Genomic DNA, 10278 nt, shown 5'->3' with positions numbered 1-10278 from the left:
GGTGGAATGAGGTGTTCACTCTCTTACACCTAATAGCATTGTATCACAATATTGGGAATCTTGTAGTGCAAATCTAGTGCCATATACTGATTGTTCTATTTTTTTCCGCAGTAAATTTAGTTAGTCTGCATTGATACTTAGTGTACTCTCGATAGATATAATGCGTTGAATATGCATGTCTACATTGATACTTAATGTACTCTCGATAGATATAATGTATTGAAGTTGCCAGTCTACAAAATTGTCGATATGCCTTTTTCATGAGAATCATAAAATAAAATTGTCTTCTGCTGCATCCCATTCTGGAAAATCCCACTGTTTCTCTTTGCTACGAAAATACTTCAATGTAAAAAGAATTTAGTAACCAGTTTTGAATATCCACCTATAATGAAGCATGATTTATAAATATATGAATATTTTTATGAGTAACAATAATATAATAATTAAATAAAATTTTATGTTATTATAAAATTTTAAAAAATAAGAATAATATACTAATACAACTATATTAGCTCTAAATTAAATGATTCATTAATAATAAATGTTAAAATACTAAAAATTAAAATTAAAATTAACTAAATTATATCTTTTATTATTATTATTATTAATTATAAAAAATAATATTTAATTTAAACATATTTATGTTCAAGAAAATATGGACCATGAAAATTTATTTATATTTTGTTATGGAGATTTTTAATTTGAAAATAAGTTTTGAGATAATACTATATTTTATCAATACAATATTTTTGAAAAACCATAATTTACTTTATATGAAAGTGACTATATATATATATATATATATATATATATATATATATATATTATATTAAATTAAAATGGAAAAAATGACATAATTTCTTTGGAGATAAATCTCAATCTTTGATTTGTGTATATTACTAAGAATATTCTAAAATATTCTCTGAAATTTAAATCCCTACCAACCACCTAATAATTATTGATAATTAAATTAAAATTGTGGAAGCTCAATTCCAAAAGAGATAAGTGCATGTGCATAGTTAAAAAGTTGAATGTAAATTTTATATATGTGTATAGACAAGGAGAGAGGGAGAGAGAGAAAAACAAATATATATGGTTCATTGCATTGAGCGAGAGGGATCAAGTCCCTTGAGGTGCAATTCTATTTTAAATTACAAAACTTGAAAAGAGTTTGCACCTTGAGAGATTTGACCATGCCTCTTAGTGCTTGATATATATATATATATATATATATATATATATATATATATATATATATAATGTTTAAATTGTATTTTAGTATGGATTCAACTTCTTGAAAATCTTCTTGAACATTTGGATTGTATAACCTACATAGTTTAAACTTACAATTACAACAAAGTTTTTCTCGATTTCAAACAAAGACCACAAGATTATGATTCAACTAAATAGCGAGAACCCCTTCTTGCAATTTTTATAATTATCCTTGTTGTGAGACATCCATTATGCTGGGAAATCTTATTTTAATATGGATTCAACCTCTTGAAAATTTCCTTGGACATTTGGATTGTATAACCTACATGGCTTAAACTTAACATTACAACAATTTTTTCCTAGATTTCAAACAAAGATCACCATATTATGATTCAATTAAAAAGAAAGAACCTCTTCCTGCAATTTTTATAACTATTCATGTTGTGAAACATCCATTATACTAGGAAATCTTAAGGGTTCTTTTTCAATTCTAAAATTCATTGTATCAATTTCCACCAACATCCAAAAAATCTCCTCCTAATAACTCAATAAAGCACATTGCCACCAACATCCAAAAAACCTCCTCCTAATAATCAGACTCAATAAAGAACATTGCCACCAACATCTGAAAAAAAATCCTCCTAATAATCACACTCAATAAAACACATTGTGAGACAAATTCTTTATAAATCCAATAAAGAATTGAAAAGTATCCTTTCTCAAATTCAATTTATCCTCAATAAAATATAATACAACATTCCCCTCTCCAAACCACAAACATGCAAGCATATATTTTACTCAACAAATAATCCTTTTAGTGAACTCTGGTGATACCAAAGCTCAATAAGAAAGTTGAAGTTTATTCATCTATTTTGTCTGTTTCATGTAATGTTCATCTTGCTCTCATAAACTAAACATTTTCCTTAAAGGTAAACGAGTTGGTTGGCTAGGGCCCAACCAACTCAACTAGTTCTACCATCGTTATTATATTTTGTATTAAGTAGAGGAAGTGAGTGGTGTGAATGTTGATTATGAATGATGTGTGTGAGTGATTGAATGAGCTCTTGTGTATTTCTTTTCCTTTGCAGTAGTGTTCTCAGATTTGAGGTGTTCTCAGATTACCTGTTGAACTATGTTTCTTTATTTTACATTGAAAGCATTTCTTTATGTTCATTTTTTAAAATACAACAAGCATTGTGGTCTGGGAAGTTCTCCTTTAAATCACTTTTCAATTATGGATAAAAGGTTTGCAGGATTCCATTTGTTTTGACTTTGCTTAATGATTAACATAAATATTGTTTAGAATTCATTTATTTGGTGTAAGAATTCATTTAAACCTTTCTATCTGAATCAATTTCCTTTATAGACATAAGGGTTCACTCGAGACACAATGTTAAATAGTTTAGAGGGGTAATATAAGAAAAACATATGTGTAAGGTGATTTCTTTATTCAAGCACGAGTTCGACATTCCCATTGAGGTTTGATAAAATTTCCATTTGATTTTGCAATTTATATTTTGAAGTAGCATGGGATGGTTTGAGAATTTTTTCCTTGGTTTGTCGTAGTTTCCTTTTGACACTTTTTGATTTCAGGCTTGATATCACAATGTTTTTGAATTAAAACAAAATTGCAATAAAATGAGAACTCCAAAATCTTTCCTACTTGTCGTTTGAGAACCATCTCTCCCGATAAATACAGCTTCTCTAGCAGCCCATATGCTTCCAATTCTAGACCTCCACAATTAGTTGTCACTGACAGTTGCATAAAATACAAACACGATGGTTTGATTAAAGCAGAAGGCATCTAAGGGTATTGCCCACCATTTTTTTCTTACATGAGCTACATCATCCCACCTACCTGCAGCAGCATATATATTTTCCAATAGTATGTAAGTTCATGCATCTTCCCCTTCCAACTGAAGAACACGCTCCTCTATGCATTTTGCTATTTCTGCATTACCATGGATCCTGCAGACACCAATCAAGGCTCCCCAAGAAGCCTCATTGTGTTTAAATGACATTTTGTTTATCAAGTTCTCAGTCTCGTCCAGGTATCCTGCACGATCTAGTAGATCAACCACGCGTGCATAGTGCTATATTGTGGTCGTAATGCCATGCTTTGTTTTCATGAAATCAAAATACAAACGACCTTCATCCACTAGCCCTGAATGGCTACATGCAGTGATCATGCCAACAAATGTGATTTCAATTTGGGGTAATTCCTAGCATTATCATATCTTCGAAAATTTTGAGGGCTTCCTTGCCTTGTCCATACCGGGCATATCCTATAATCATACTAGACCATGCAAATACAGTTTTTAAAGGCATTTTGTCAAGCATTTGGTGTCCATCATCTACATTCCCATATTTTCTATAGATGCCAACAAGGGCGTTTCATAGCAAAACCCAACTCAAACCCACTCTTAATAATGTGGGCATGGATCTTCTTTCCCTGTTCCAGAGCTGTACTGCCAGCGCAGGCCTTGACAATGCAGCCAAAGGTGAAGTCATTTGGCTTAAAAACACTCCCCCAGTGCAACTTAGTTACTTTATGCGTAACAAAACAATTTCTCAATTGCCTAAGCGAAATTCAGCTGACAGACGTATAAAATAATAGAAAACTATATCTAAACTAAAATATACTTTTGATTTTTTTTTAATAACTAAAATCAAAGAATAAAGCCAAATACCACCAACCACAATGAAAAGTTTGAAAACAATATCTTATTACCATAAAATCTTGTGCAGTATAGAAAACTGTAGGACATTCCAATTTCCCATTGAGAGTTGAGCTCGTCTTTCACTTGGATATAGTATTGAGAAGAACCATATCGAAACTATCGTTCTTATCATTACCAATACAATACTCCAACAGTAATTGACACCATGATTTACAGGCCTCTATTTCCATGACATGATCATTTGTTACTTTCAAGCCTTCTTCTTCTCGATTAATGACTTCATGGTTATTTTGTATGAGATCATACTTATCATTATTATAATTTTTGACATCTGAAGTTACTGTTCCACAATGTCCGACGACCCATTTCTTTGTTGGAATTTAATTCCAACTGCAACAACGAACAGCTGTACAGGAATCTGATTTGCAGTAAATGTTACAGGCTGTTCGGTGCAGCAAAGTCGCCTTTGATATTTCCGCACATTAATATGCATTAAAGTTTCAGTTGATTTCCCCTGCAGACAACCGACTTGTTTTTGATAAAGGCATCACCGTCTTGCTGCAATAAATTTTGAGATAAACATTAGAAGATATTTTGTAATATTTTATTGTTTTAATCAGATATCTTTCAGCATATAAATACCGCACAGTAGTTCTGTTTTAAAGTTAGCAGAAGCAGCAGCAGCAGCTAAAGAACCACACAGAGCAGAGGAAAGCACGCAGCAGCGTGAAGAGGAAGAAGAAGAATTTCAGAACAGTGAAATGCACAGCAGTGCAGAAATTTGAATGTAATTTGTTATTTATGTTCATCTGTGTGGAACAGAATCGTTCCTTAGTGAATTTCTGAAGTAGATGTTCAGCAATAGAAGTTTTGAAATTCCCTCTGTATGAGGAAGACAAATCTGTAACAGTTAGTTTATTTTGATAAATACAAGTTAAATTTTTCCTGTTGCTGTTACACCGTCACCGTTGCTGAAACACCTCGTAACTCAAAAATTACTTGACGTCAAAAGTTTACGTTGCTGAAACACGACGATCAGCGTTGCTGAAACACCTGTTTCAGCAACTGAAAAAAAACTGTGTTGCTGAAACACCGTTTCCAGCAAGCGAATTTTTCTGTTTTTCTGTGTAAAAACAGAGTGCGATTTTTGTCTGTTTGTTATGGGATTTATCAGAAAATTCCAACATGGTATCAGAGCTAGTCTAGGCACTCAGTGAGTCAAAAACAGAGATTGTTTTTCACTGTAGGAGCTGTAAGAAGTTTGTTAAGCAGATTTTTCTAGCAGAGAAAGTTTTTGCTTGTTTTTCAAAATACAGTCAGTACCTTTTCTTTACCAGTACAGGTTAAGATGGCAGATGCTGGAACAGGTTTGACAAATCCCCAACTGCCTCAGTTTAATGGTAAAAATTACAGTTATTGGTCCATAACAATGAAAGCATTGTTTGCTTCTCAAGGACTATGGGAGCTGGTTGAAACAGGGTATGTTGAACCTGCAGATGCAACAGCACTGGCTGCTTTGACAGCAGCAGAAAGAGACCAGTTGAAGAGTGACAAGAAGAAGGATGCCAAAGCCCTCTTTTTCCTCTTCCAATCAGTACATGAAAGTGTTTTTCCGTGGATTGCAGCAGCAACAAAATCTAAGGAGGCATGGGATATTCTCCAAACTGCCTACCAAGGCATGGAGAAGGTGAAGACTGCAAAGTTGCAGATGTTGAGGAGAGACTTTGAAAATCTCAGCATGAAGGAATCTGATACAATAGATTCATTCTTCACCCAGGTTATTGGCTTGATAACCCAGATAAGGTCTCATGGTGAGACTCTTGAAGATAGAAGGGTTGTAGAGAAAATCTTGAGATGTTTACCCTCAAGGTTTGAATCTATTGTGGTGGCAATAGAAGAAACAAAAGATCTCTCACAGTTCACGGTAGATGAGCTGAGTGCTTCTCTGTTGTCTCATGAACACGGACTGAGTAGAGGAACAGATTCCTCTTTTGAGCAAGCATTCAAGACTCAGATGTCTTTTGGCCAAAGAAGAGGTGGAGGCAGAGCAAATTACAGAGGTCGTGGAAGAAGCCAAAACAGAGGCAGAAATTATCCAGCTAGCACAAGCGGAAGGAGCTGCAATCAGAACCAAGCTGAAGGTTCAAGCAAACAGCAAGCTCATTGACAAAGGTATGACAAATCCCAAGTCCAATGTCATTATTGTAAAAAATTTGGGCACTATGCCAATGAATGCAAGAAAAAACAAAATGACATGAACAATAGGCAGAATGTTAATTTTGCAAATGAAGAAGATAAGAACCCAAAGAATGTGTTGTTAACATGTAACATAGCACAAGACAAACAAGATGATTTTTGGTTCTTAGACTCAGGTTGTAGTAATCACATGACTGGAAATATTGCGATGTTTGCCAATCTGGATGAAAATGTGAAATCTGAGGTAACAACAGGGACTGATGATAAGATAACTGTCAAGGGTAAGGGCAGTGTCAATATCCGAGCAAAAAATGGAGAACAGATGACTGTGCAAGCTGTATACTATGTACCTGGTCTAAAATGTAATCTTTTGAGCATTGGACAGCTCATGAACAAAGGTTACAACGTGTTCTTCAAAGATGATTTGTGTACTATCAGAGACATACCTCCAAGTAAGAAGATCATTGCACAGGTGCAGATGACCAGCAATAGAATGTTTCCTCTCAAACTCAGGGCAGATTTGAAGGAAGGCAGAACTATTGCGGCTGTAACACAAGAAGTCTTTCAAGAACAGGTGAAAGATGTGAATTGGTTGTGGCATTTGAGATTTGGACATCTCAATTTCGGAGGCCTGAATCTGTTGCACAGAAAGGGCATGGTAAAGGGATTGCCATTGATTGAGAAACCGGACAGCCTTTGTGAAGGCTGCATCTTGGCCAAGCAACACAAAGAAAGCTTTCCAGCAGGAAAGAGTATAAGGGCAAAAGCACCATTGGAAATTGTTCATTCTGATGTGTGTGGACCGATGCAAATACCATCATTTGCTGGAAATAGATATGTTTTAACTTTTATTGATGATTACACCAGAAAGACATGGGTGTATATGCTGAAACAGAAGAGTGAAGTGTTTGAGAAATTCCGCCACTTCAAAACTCTTGTTGAAAAGCAGAGTGGGCATTATATCAAAGTGCTCAGAACAGATAGAGGAGGAGAGTACATCTCCCAAGAATTTCTGCGTTTTTGCAGAGAGAATGGCATACAAAAGCAGTTCACAGGAAGGTATACACCTCAGCAAAACGGTGTTGCTGAAAGAAAGAATAGGACCATTCTTGACATGGTCAGAAGTATGCTGAAGGCAAAACACTTGCCGTATGAGTATTGGGCAGAAGCTGTTACTTGCGCAGTTTACATCTTGAATAGATGCCCAACTAAAGCTGTCATGAACAGAATACCAGAAGAGGCATGGAGTGGTCAAAAGCAAACTGTCACTCACATGAGAGTATTCGGTTGTGTGGCATATGCACATGTACCAGATCAGCTAAGAAAAAAGCTTGATAGTAAGGGGGAGAAGTGTGTCTTTATTGGCTATTGTGATGAGTCAAAAGCATACAAACTCTATAATCCATCCACCAAGAAATTAATAATAAGTAGAGATGTGCAGTTCATTGAAGATGAAGCTTGGGATGGAAGCTTAGAAAAAACAGTGAATGTGAAGACAATAGTGTCTCATGAAGAAGAAGAGGAAGGGACAGCAGCAAATAATCCTTCCTTGGTGGCTCCTCCTACACCACAGCAAGTACAACAAACCACACCACAAGCTGGAATCCGAACAGCCTTGAGAAGTCAAGGAAGAACAGTTGTTGTTACACCACAAACAGCTACTGCTGAAACACCACAGAGATCAAATACACCCTCAAGTTCGGATGGAACTCCAAGCACACCAAGAAGACCAAGATTCAGAAATCTGAATGAGATTTATGAACAAGGAGAGGTAAGTAACAATACCGGTCTGAATTCATTATTTGCTTTGTATTGTCATATTGATGACCCAATCCATTTTGAAGATGCTGTAAATGAAGATAAATGGATTGAAGCAATGAATGAAGAAATTGGTGCAATTGAGAAGAGTAAAACATGGGAGTTAGTGGACCTCCCTGAAGGCAAGGATGCCATTGGAGTTAAGTGGGTCTATAAGACCAAAAGTAATGCTGAAGGTAAGATTGACAGGCACAAAGCAAGGCTTGTTGTGAAAGGCTACAAGCAGCAACAAGGCAGAGACTATGATGAAACCTTTGCACCAGTAGCAAGGATGGAAATAGTCAGAACAGTGTTGTCTATTGCAGCACAACACAAATGGAAGATTTATCAGATGGATGTTAAATCTGCATTCCTGAATGGAGTGTTAAAAGAAGAGGTTTATGTTGATCAACCTCCGGGCTATGAAGTTGAAGGACAAGAGCATAAAGTTTGTAAACTGAAGAAGGCTCTTTATGGGCTGAAGCAAGATCCAAGAGCATGGTACAGCAGAATTGATGCTTATCTGATTGAGAATGGGTTTGCTAAGTGTGATGGTGAACCCACACTCTACATAAAGCAGAATGACGGTAAGATTATTATTGTTGTTTTATATGTAGATGATCTGATTTTTACTAGCAATGATGCTTCTCTCATTGCTGATTTTAAAGCAGTCATGAAAAGTGAATTTGAAATGACTGACTTGGGCTTCTTAAGATATTTTCTTGGAATTGAAGTAGACCAAAGTGAAAATGGTGTTTTCATTTCTCAAGATAAATATGTAGAAGCTGTTTTGAAGAGATTTAACATGCAGAACAGCAAGGCTGCTGTAACTCCAACAGTAGTGGGGCTGAAATTAACCAAAGAAGACAACAGCAAATATTTTGATCCAAAATTGTACAAAAGCATAGTTGGCAGCCTTATGTACTTGACTGCAACTAGGCCGGACATTATGCACGCTGTGAGTTTAATCTCCAGATTTATGGAAAGACCGAAAGAGACTCATTGGCAGGCAGCCAAGAGAATTCTAAGGTATGTGAATGGAACGAAGGGGTTTGGTATTTTATACTCCTCTTCTGAAAGTTTCATGTTGACAGGTTACACTGACAGTGATTGGGCTGGAAGTGTTGATGATAGGAAAAGCACATCGGGATATGTGTTTCATATGGGATCGGGAGCCATCTCATGGGCTTCCAAGAAGCAACCAGTTGTGGCTTTGTCAACAGCAGAGGCAGAGTATGTGGCAGCAACAGCAGCAGCATGCCAAGCAGTATGGCTGAGAAGAGTTCTCAAAGATTTGTGTCATGAACAAGAAAATGGCACAACCATTTACTGTGACAATAGCTCAGCAATAGCATTGTCTAAAAACTCTGTTTTTCATAAAAGAACAAAGCACATAGACACCAAATATCACTTCATACATGAATTGGTTAACAATGGTGAGATTGTTTTGCAGCACTGCAGAACAGAGGATCAGCTTGCAGACATCTTGACAAAACCATTAGCAAAGAAAGGTTTTGATCATTTCAGAAAATGTCTGGGTATGCAGCACTTGAAATTAAGGGGGAGTGTTGGAATTTAATTCCAACTGCAACAACGAACAGCTGTACAGGAATCTGATTTGCAGTAAATGTTACAGGCTGTTCGGTGCAGCAAAGTTGCCTTTGATATTTCCGCACATTAATATGCATTAAAGTTTCAGTTGATTTCCCCTGCAGACAGCCGACTTGTTTTTGATAAAGGCATCACCGCCTTGCTGCAATAAATTCTGAGATAAACATTAGAAGATATTTTGTAATATTTTATTGTTTTAATCAGATATCTTTCAGCATATAAATACCGCACAGCAGTTCTGTTTTAAAGTTAGCAGAAGTAGCAGCAGCAGCTGAAGAACCACATAGAGCAGAGGAAAGCACGCAGCAGCGTGAAGAGGAAGAAGAATAATTTCATAACAGTGAAATGCACAGCAGTGCAGAAATTTGAATGTAATTTGTTATTTATGTTCATCTGTGTGGAACAGAATCGTTCCTTAGTGAATTTCTGAAGTAGATGTTCAGCAATAGAAGTTTTGAAATTCCCTCTGTATGAGGAAGACAAATCTGTAACAGTTAGTTTATTTTGATAAATACAAGTTAAATTTTTCCTGTTGCTGTTACACCGTCACCGTTGCTGAAACACCTCGTAACTCAAAAAATACTTGACGTCAAAAGTTTACGTTGCTGAAACACGACGATCAGCGTTGCTGAAACACCTGTTTCAGCAACTGAAAAAAAACTGTGTTGCTGAAACACCGTTTCCAGCAAGCGAATTTTTCTGTTTTTCTGTGTAAAAACAGAGTGCGATTTTTGTCTGTTTGTTATGGGATTTATCAGAAAATTCCAACATTCTTCAAGGG

The sequence above is a fragment of the Pinus tabuliformis genome, chromosome 9, assembly GCF_031772625.1.
Source record: "Pinus tabuliformis cultivar Carrire ecotype Pingquan chromosome 9, CPIR1, whole genome shotgun sequence".
NCBI classification, from domain to species: Eukaryota; Viridiplantae; Streptophyta; class Pinopsida; order Pinales; family Pinaceae; genus Pinus; species Pinus tabuliformis.
Note: the sequence above shows the minus strand (reverse complement) of the source record.